The 9,851-nt window shown below is 35.9% G+C and overlaps 1 pseudogene; it reads left to right on the top strand.

Annotated features, from left to right (window-relative positions):
• Window positions 1–715: 715 nt before the first annotated feature.
• On the top strand, window positions 716–1,906 carry LOC118847243 (annotated as a pseudogene).
• Window positions 1,907–9,851: the final 7,945 nt, after the last annotated feature.

The raw sequence follows: 9,851 nt of genomic DNA on the forward strand, positions 1-9,851 counted from the left end.
TTTTTTGTACCACAACTTCGTTAAAGTTATTAAGTTTCTATCATTTTAGCTGATTCTCTAGTGTTACATGAAGATGAAAAACTTCTGCACAGACAATAGGTAAGTGTTCAAAGGATATAAATAGATAAATAGGTATGTCTCAAAAAAAGTCACAAATTATTCGCAGCCACAAATTTAGTTTGCATTTTTGGGTGACAGTTTAGAAAAAAAACAGCATTTGGAAAGCATTTATTATGTCCCAGGACACAAAGTTTTTCATATGTATCTGTGAGAAGGAAAGTCCTATTAAAAATACATGGAGAAAAACTGAATGTCTTTCAAAAGGCACTAAGTGACTTGACATTTAAGTTTTTACCAGCCAGGGATTGTGGAAAGAATGAAGTCAAAAGCTGACTTTTGCCTCTGGGAGCCTGAGCCATTCCTCTTCAGGTTTTAAAGAGTCTCTGAAGGATTCTTCAAATGCTGCAACAAAATAAGATAGGAGAGATACTTAAGGTTTAAGAAAGTAATGTTAGCACTTTTGTTAAGAATTTGTGATATTTAAATTTGAGAATCTGTTAATGATTTGTTTTTGTGTTGTATTGTGTAAGCTTTTATTTTTACTGGATTCTATCACCTTCTTATAAAACTCCTCACTTTAAATATATGTTAGGCAGAGGAAGAAGAGTGAGCTATAGTCACTGTATCACCCACTGTCCACACTCGAGGCCCCAGAATGACTTCAGGTGCTTTGTTTACAAGCCTTGTCACAAGTTCCTGGGGATCAATCGAGCAAATACTTGGTGGAGTTTCAGGAAAGAAACATGTCATTGAAAGAAACTACAGTTACCCCAGATAAATGGAAAGGGCTTGTATACATTCAGCAAACTAATATTTCCCTCTTCCATTTCTGTTGGAAGGATAGAACTTCTGGTAATGTAGAAAATGACAATTATTTTTCTTGATGACTGTGAATTTAAGCATACTTCAGTGTACTACTGGTAGAGCATATGTATTGAAGTTCAAGGCATAATCAAAGTGACTCTTCTTTTCAATACAGGAGCCTAAGACTAAGAAGGATAAAGAACATTGCAGGAAAGTAAATGAATATTTGAATAATCCACCTATGCCAAGAGCTTTGGGGTGTGAGAAGTGGAGGCCATGCACTTTCAACACTTGCAGATGAAGGTGATTTGCAGAGCCTCCTGGGTAACATGAATCATAACCAGCTCCTGTTTATTAGACCAACTGGCTTGAGAGGACTTGGTGAGCTTGATGCACTAACAAGTCCCAGTCTGGTTAGCTTACTGGAGAGTGGAGGGCCTCAAGTAAAAACTCTTTATCAAACTCCTGGAGTCAGCCAGCTTCTGTAATTCCAACTCCCACCTCTTCTTCTGCTGGTGTTACACCAGCACCTTGTGCTCTGGAAATTGCCTCTGTACCTCATAAAAGCCCTACACCAAGTTTAGGTAATGGAAAAAGAACAGAAACAAGCCCAACCCCACCATTCAACCAAGTGACCTTCAGAACATTTTAACTACTATGATGTGCCATCTGGGCCAGGAGGCAGACAGTAAGTTGACTTGGCCAGTGTACTAACTCCAGAAATCATGGTTCCTATTCTGGCCAATACTGAGGTCCAAGAGTGGTTGCTGTCTTTTCTTCCCTCTAAAGAATCTATCCACAGACTGCATAAGACATTCATATTGAACTGACCTCTCCTCAGTTTCAGCCGGCATTAAATATGTTTATTACTGCCTTAGTCTCAGGACAACTTGGTCCACTTATGAGTCAGTTTGGTTTTTCAACTGAAGCTGTAGATGCAGCAAAAAAGGATGATGTTGCAGTATTGAACAAAGCCATGCAGAGTAATGCCAAGTCAGACCAAATGGAAGGAAATGCAAAGGAAAAGAAAGATAAAGAGGAAAATATGATTTTAGGTTAAATTATTTGCTGTCTTTTAAGGTTTTGGAAATCCTTAGCAATTAAGTGACTGCAATACTGTCACTACGTTATTATATGCACTCATGCCTACATTCAGCCTACAAAATAAAGGATTTTCTTTTTTAAAAAATGTGTGTTAACAAAACATAACTCGTATTTGTTTTTCTTTTTAGCATGTTCTGAGTTTCTAAAACATGATAGGTGATGTACAGGAAACACACACATATGCATATACATACATTCATAGATATAGATATAGACATAGATGTAGATATAGATGTAGATATGGCATGGATAAAGGCCAACTAAATTAACAGTGTTGCTATAAATGAAATCTAAAGACAAAAGCAAGTTGAAGGAAAATGGAAAGATTCATTTAAATTTGTCTGAGTGTTATCTGATGAAGTTGTTAGAAGAATTGATTTTAACAGATATCTAAGGCAATAAGATTTATTATTTCATTTGAAACTTGGCTTGTCATTCAGACTCAAAATGATTCATCAACAAAGCACCAATAAGATAATTGCAACTTTTATACAAGCGTTTCTTGCAATGGTTGAGTAAATAAAGCATGTCAAGTAAAATTTTAGATGATATTCCAAAGGAAGTAAGCAAATACCATGATTCTTGGTGACTGTAATACACACTTGGACATAGGGGAGCATGACAGAAAACATGTTAGAAACTGTCATTTAGAATTAAAGTATATGAAAAGACCCAGAGGCTTAGAGACAACTCAGAAGCTTCCTGCCTTTTATCAATACTGCTTTCTTCAAAAGGAAAGTTAAAGGGCAGGGGATATGATTAGCCCAAAACAACCTTATAGAAAATTATATTGATATCATAATAGATGGGAGACAATTGGTTAACAACATGGGCTTAATTGCAAAATTAACTTCTTTGTAAAATCAAATCAAGTGGTTAGAATAAAAATCAAGATCAATACCAAATTGGAATAATGAAAAAAGATAAGAAAAAAATTGTGAGCTTTTGGAATAGTTCCCAATAGCTTTAGATAAGCTTTTTAATCTAAAGGATAGAAATAGGTAACCATAAAAAACATTGATTATCCTTTATTTCTAGGGGAAAAAAATAAGCCTCTAATACATTCCAGACATCAAGGAATCCAAATTAGAAAGCACTCTTAGAAAGCCAATGTTTTTCTCTTTGCTAAAATGAGAGACATAGCATCCAAGTCTTAGGCCAGATTAGAGTACAATCTCATTTACCAAAGATCACATAAGAGGATGGGAGAATATTGAGAGTGATTTTTCCTCAATGAATAGCACAGAATCTGCCCAAGATAATTTAAAGCTGAACCTCAAGACATCTTGGTGCCATAAAGAATACAGATATATAAGCAGCAATTTTTGCAAAGTGGGACAAATGAAACACTTTAGGAACTCACCTAAGCAATGATTGCCAGGGGTACAAAGATGTATCAGAGATGACACAATCTTTTGCATTTCTGAAGGACTGAGTATTTCTAGGGAGATGGAGATATGAAATGCCTGATCTTCCCTAACACCCTCATAGGTTTTTTTGATCAATTTATTTTTGTTGTTGTTTGCTTGTTTTCTTCCATATTTCTTGATTTGAAACTTTTCTTACAATGGTAGACACTGTTCCCAGTGTTGGGGAGTGGAATGTCACTTTCTCAAGCCTCAGCCTTTTTTCCACTTCTGTTTTCAGGGCACCTTCTAAGGGTTTGGAAGCTTTCTTTTTTTACTAAATTTATTTTTATATTTAGTTTACAACACTCAGTTCCACAAGTTTTTGGGTTCCAAATTTTCTCTTCCTCCTTATCCTTCCCCTTCCCAACCCCCAACATGCATGTAATCTGACATAGGTTTTACATGTAATTTTGCATTGAAATTATTTATATAATAGGCCAGTTGTAAAGAAGAATTATAACCAATGGAATGAATCATGAGAAAGGAGAAATGAAACCAAAAAAGAAGGAAAAAAAGAAGAGAACAAAAACTTTGCCTCAATCTGCATTCAGATTCCATAATTCTTTTTCTGGATGTGCATAACTTTTTCTATCATGAGTTTATTGGAGCTGTCTTTGAACCTTTCATTCATGAGAGGAGTCAAGTCTGTCAAACGTAGTCCTTACAGATATTGTGTGTCTGTAATCCTATATAATGATCCCCTGGTTCTGCTCCCCTCACTCCACATCAATTCATATAGGTCATTCCAGGTTACAACACAGTCCATTTACTCTTCATTTGTTATAGCACAATAGTAGCCCATTAAAATCATATACCACAATTTATTTAGCCATTTTCCAATGGATGGACATCCTCTTGATTCCCAGTTCTTTGGCACCAAAAAAAGAACTGCTCTAAATATTTTTGTACATATGGATCCATTTTCCAATTGTATGGTCTCTTTGGGATATAGCTTGAAAAGTGGTATGTCCGGGTCAAAGTCTGTGCACATTTTTATAGCTCTTTGGGCATAGAGACAAATTGCTCTCCAGAATGACTGGATCAGTTAACAACTCCAACAACAATGTATTAATATTCCAATGTTCCCACATCCTCTCCAGCATTAATGATTTTTTTCTGTTTTGCATGATAGCCAATTGGACAGGAGAGGTATGGTACCTAACATTTTTACTGATTTGCATTTCTCTGATCAATATTGATCTAGAGTATTTTTGCATATGAACATAGATATCTTTAATTTCTTCCTCTGGAAACTGAGTGTTCATATTCTTTGACCATTTCTCAATTGGAGAATGACTTGTGTTCCTGATAAATTTGATTCAGTTCCCTGTATATTTTAGATCTGAGGGCTTTCTCAGAGACACTGGTTGTAAAAAATTCTTTCCTAATTTTCTGTTTCCTTCCTAATCTTGGTTGCATTGGTCTTATTTATACAGAAACTTTTTTAAGTTAACATAATCATACTTGTCCATTTTGAGTTTTGTAACACTCTCTATGTCTTGTTGGGTCATCAATTCTTCCCTTTCTAATAAAACTGACAGGTAAACTATTACTTGCTCTCCCAAATTTCTGATAGTATCAGCCTTAATTTCTGAATCCATTCGGACTTTATTTTGGTATATGGTGTAAGATATTGGACAATGCCCAGTATCTGCTATACCATTTTCGAGTTTGCCCAGGAGTTTTTGTAAAATAATGAATTCTAAACTCAGCAGTTGTACTCTTTGGGTATATCAAAGAGTAGATTGCTATAGTCATTGACAACTGCATTTTCTGTACCTAACCTATTTCACTGATCCACCACTCTATTTCTTAGCCAGTACCAAGTAGTTTTGATAACTGCAGTTTTATAATATAGTTTAATATCTGGTATGGCTAGGCTACCTTCCTTAGAATTTCTTTTCATTAATTTCCTTGATTTTCTGGACCTTTTGTTCTTTCAGATGAATTATGTTGTTACTTCATCAAGTGAAGTAAAATAATTTTTGGTAGTATCATTGGTATGGCAATGAATAAGTAAATTAATATAGGTAAAATTGTCATTTTTATCGTATTAGCTATGCCTGAACATGAGCAACTGACATTTTTTTTCCATTTATTTAGATCAGACTTTATTTGTGTAAAAAGTGTTTTGTAATTTTCTTCATATAGGCCCTGGGTTTGTCTTGGCAAGCAGACTCCTAAATATTTTATAGTGTGTACAGTAACTTTAAATTGAATTTTTCTTTCTATCTCTTGTCTTGGTCTTTGTTAATGATATATAAGCATGATGAGGATTTGTGTGGGTTTGTTTTATATCCTACAACTTTGTTAAAGTTATTTATTATTTCAAGTAGTTTTTTACTTGATTCTCTAGGAATTTCTAAGTAAATCATCATATCATCTACAAAGGATGATAACTTAGTTTCTTCTTCGAACATTCTAATTCCCTCAATTTCCTTTTCTTCTCTTACTACTAAAGCTAGCATTTTCTCATACCAAATTTAATCATAGGAATGACAATGGACATCCTTGTTTTACCTCCAATTTTACTGGGGATGCATCCAGCTCATCCCCATTACATGTAATACATGCTGCTGGGAGGATGTCTTGGGGGAGGGGGCAGAGCCAAGATGGAAGCTGGAAAATGGAGACTTGCCTAAAGCTCTCCCCCAGGACCCACCAAACACCTGAAAAAATGGCTCTGAACAAATTCTAGAACTGCAGAACCCAAGGAATACCAGAGGGAAGCAGGTCTCCAGCTTAGGACAACCTGGATGGTAACTGAGTAAGGTCTACTGCACATTGCTTGGAGTGGAGTGGAGTAGAGCCCAACATGGGCTGTGCCCAGACCACCCAGACCAGGAGCTGGACTGAACAGGCCATAGTGCCATGTATCAGGGAACTGTGGCAGTTACAAGACTTCTCAACCTATTATCACGAAAGACAACAGAGATGGGTAGTGGAAAAAACTGCAGGCGGGGAGTGAAAGGAGGTCACAGTCAGCAACCACCTCAGAGGTGGTGGAAGTGTTGCAGCTCTGAGGCTGCTTCCAGAGCTTCAGCTGCAGTTGCCTCCACCCCCAGGCACACCTGGTGGCAGGATCTGAGTGGTGGACTTGGTTGGCAGTTCTTGGGGGAAGAACAGTGTTGGTGTAGCAGAGCTTGGTGTGTAGAAATAGCTCTGAAAACAACAGCACAGCCGCTCGAGATTGGGACAAAGTACTCTCTACTCTACAAGCAGTCATACCCAGATGAAAAGTTCAAGGGACAAGTAGTTGGCTGGGGACGTGGCCAGGCAGCGAAAATAGATTCAGATTCAGACTCAGACTTTAGAGTGTTTTTTGGTGACAAAGAAGATCCAAACATAGAGCCAGAAGAAGTCAACAAAGTCAAAGAGCCTATATCACAAGCCTCCAAGAAAAACATGAATGAGTTCCAGGGCATGAAAGAGCTCAAAAAGAAACTGGAAAAGCAAACAAGAGAAGTAGAGGAAAAATTGTGAAGAGAAATGAGAGTGATGTGAGAAAACTATGAAAAACAAGTCAATGACTGGCTAAAGGAGACCCAAAAAATACTGAAGGAAATAACACCTTAAAAAACAGACTAACTCAAATGGCAAAAGATCTCCAAAAAGCCAATGAAGAGAAGAATGTCTTGAAAGGCAGAATTAGCCAAATGGAAAAGGAGGTGCAAAAGACCACTGAAGATAATATTACTTGAAAGACTAGATTAGAGAAAGTGGACGTTGTGTGTTTATGAGAAATCTAGATATTATAAAACAGAAACAAAGGAATGAAAAAATGGAAGACAATGTGAAATATCTCATGGGAAAAACCACAGAGCTGGAAAATAGATCCAGGAGACATAATTTAAAAATTATTGGACTACCTGAAAGCCATGATCAAAATAAAAAAAAAAACAGCCTTGATATCATCTTTCAAGAAATTATCAAGGAAACCTGCCCTGATATTATAGAACCACAGGGTAAAATAGAAATTGAAAGAATCCACAGATCACCTCCTCAAAAAGATCCCCAAAACAAAACTCCTAGGAATATTGTTACCAAATTCCAGAGCTCCTAGGTCAAAGAGAAAATGCTGCAAGCATCCAGAAAGAAACAATTTTAGTATTGTAGAAATACAAGCAGGATAATACAAGATCTAGCAGCTTCTACATTGAGGGATTGAAGGGCTTGAGATTCGATATTCCAGAGGTCAATGAAGCTAGTATTAAAACCAAGCATCCTCTATCCACCAAAATTGAGTATCATGCTCCAAGTAAAAATATGGATTTTCAATAAAATAGAGGACTTTCAAGCTTTCTCAGTGAAAAGACCAGAGCTGAATAGAAAATTTGGCTTTCAAACACAAGAATCAAGAGAGGCATGGAAAGGTAAACAAGAAAGAGAAATCATAAGGGACTTACTGAAGTTGAACTGTTTTGTTTACATTCATACATGGAAAGATGTGTATAACTCATGAGACCTCAGTATTATGTAGCTGAAAGGAATATACATACATATATAGACACAGGGCACAGGTCCAGTTTTATATGAAGGGATAATATCTAAAAAATAAAATCTAATTAAGGGATGAGAGAGGAATGTTTGAGAGTGGGAGAAAGGGAGAAATTAAATGGGGTAAATTATCTTGCATAAAAGTGGCAAGAAAAAGCAGTTCTGTAGGAAGGGAAGAGGGGGCAGGTGAGGGGGAATGAGTGAATCTTGCTTTCATCAGATTTGACCTGAGGAGGGAATAACATACACACCCAATTGGGTATCTTCCCCCACAGGAAAGAAGGAGGAAGGAGATAAAAAAGGGGGACAATAGAAGGGAGTGCAGATTGGGGAGGAGGTAATAAAACACAAACACTTTCAAAAAAGGATAGGGTCAAGGAAAAAAATTGACAAAAGGGTGATAGGATAGGAAAGAACAAAATATAGTTAGTTTTTCACAACATGAGTACTGTGAAAGGGTGTCACACAATGACACAATATGGCCTAGGTTGAATTCCTTGCCTTCTTAAGGAGGGTTCATTGGGAGGGAAGAGGGGAGAGAATTTGGAACTCAACGTTTTAAAAGCAGGCATTCAAAAAAAAGTTTTTACATGCAGCTAGGAAATAATATATTCAGGCAATGAATGGGGCAGAGAAATCTATCTTGCCCTACAAGAAAGTAATGGAAAAAGGGATGAGGGGGACTGAGGTGACAAAAGGGAGGGTTGACTGGGGAATGGGGCATTCAGAATATTTGCCATCTTGGAGTGGGGTGGTTGAAATGGGGAGAAAATTTGTAATTCAAACTCTTGTGGAAATCAATGCTGAAAGCCCAAAAATTAAATAATTAAATAATTGGAAAAGAGGATGTCTTTACATTCTTAAAATTTAATTTGGTAGCTTATTAAAGAAATTATATATATATATATATATATATATATATATATATATATATATATATATATATATATATATATATATTGCAATCAACAACTTTAATTTTCTCTAAGACTAAAGTGGGTTCATCTGAAATAATCAAGAAAATGTTTGAAGGTCCCGCTCTTCTATATGTGGAGCAATTCTCTTCACATAATTTCCTGGCCAAAAGAAAGGAGATCTGGAAATAACAGGTACTCCCAAGAACAAAAATCCAAACAAAACAGATACAACTCCTCAAAACAATTAAAAAGTGCTTCCTTTTAATAACTTAAAAAATAATACTTGCTGATGGTTTGAGTTAGAAATTATTGATAATTTTGAGGTAGACACCATTTATTCCTATGTTTTCTAGTGTTTTTAATAGGAATGGGTCTTGTATTTTGTCAAAATCTTTTTCTGCATATAATGAGATAATCATAGTGTTTCTGCTAGTTTAGTGTTTGATGTGATCCTTTATGCTAAAAGATATATTTCTTTTTATCTTCTTTCAGTTTTCTCCTGAGGTCTATCATATCTACCTTTTCTAAAATTCTACTCACTTCCTTAACTTCTTTATTGTTTATTTTGAAGTTAGACTTATCAAGCTCAAATAGGGGGAGGTTGAGGTTGACAACTAAGATAATTTTGCTTTGTATTTCTTACTATAACTCTCTTAACTTCTCCTCTAAAAATCTGTATGCTCTACCACTTTTTTCATATATGTTAAGTAATGATATTACTTCATTGTCTATGTTGCCTTTTAGCAGGCTATAATGTCCTTCCTTGCCTCTTAATTAGACCTAACATATTTTTGCTTTGTCTGAGATTAGGATTGCTACCCATGCTTTTTTTTTTTTTTTACTTCAGCTGATGCTTAATATATTCTACTCCAGCCTTTTACCTTTACCCCATGTATATCACCTGTTGCAAAAGTTTTTATTGTAAACAACATATTGTGGGATTATTGCTTTTAATCCATTTTTGGGAGAGTTCATCCCATTCACATTCACGGTTATGATTACCATCTGTGTCTTTTCCCACATCCTAGTTCTGCCCGTGTTTATGCTTTTATTTCTCCCT

The sequence above is a fragment of the Trichosurus vulpecula genome, chromosome 4, assembly GCF_011100635.1.
Source record: "Trichosurus vulpecula isolate mTriVul1 chromosome 4, mTriVul1.pri, whole genome shotgun sequence".
NCBI lineage: Eukaryota > Metazoa > Chordata > Mammalia > Diprotodontia > Phalangeridae > Trichosurus > Trichosurus vulpecula.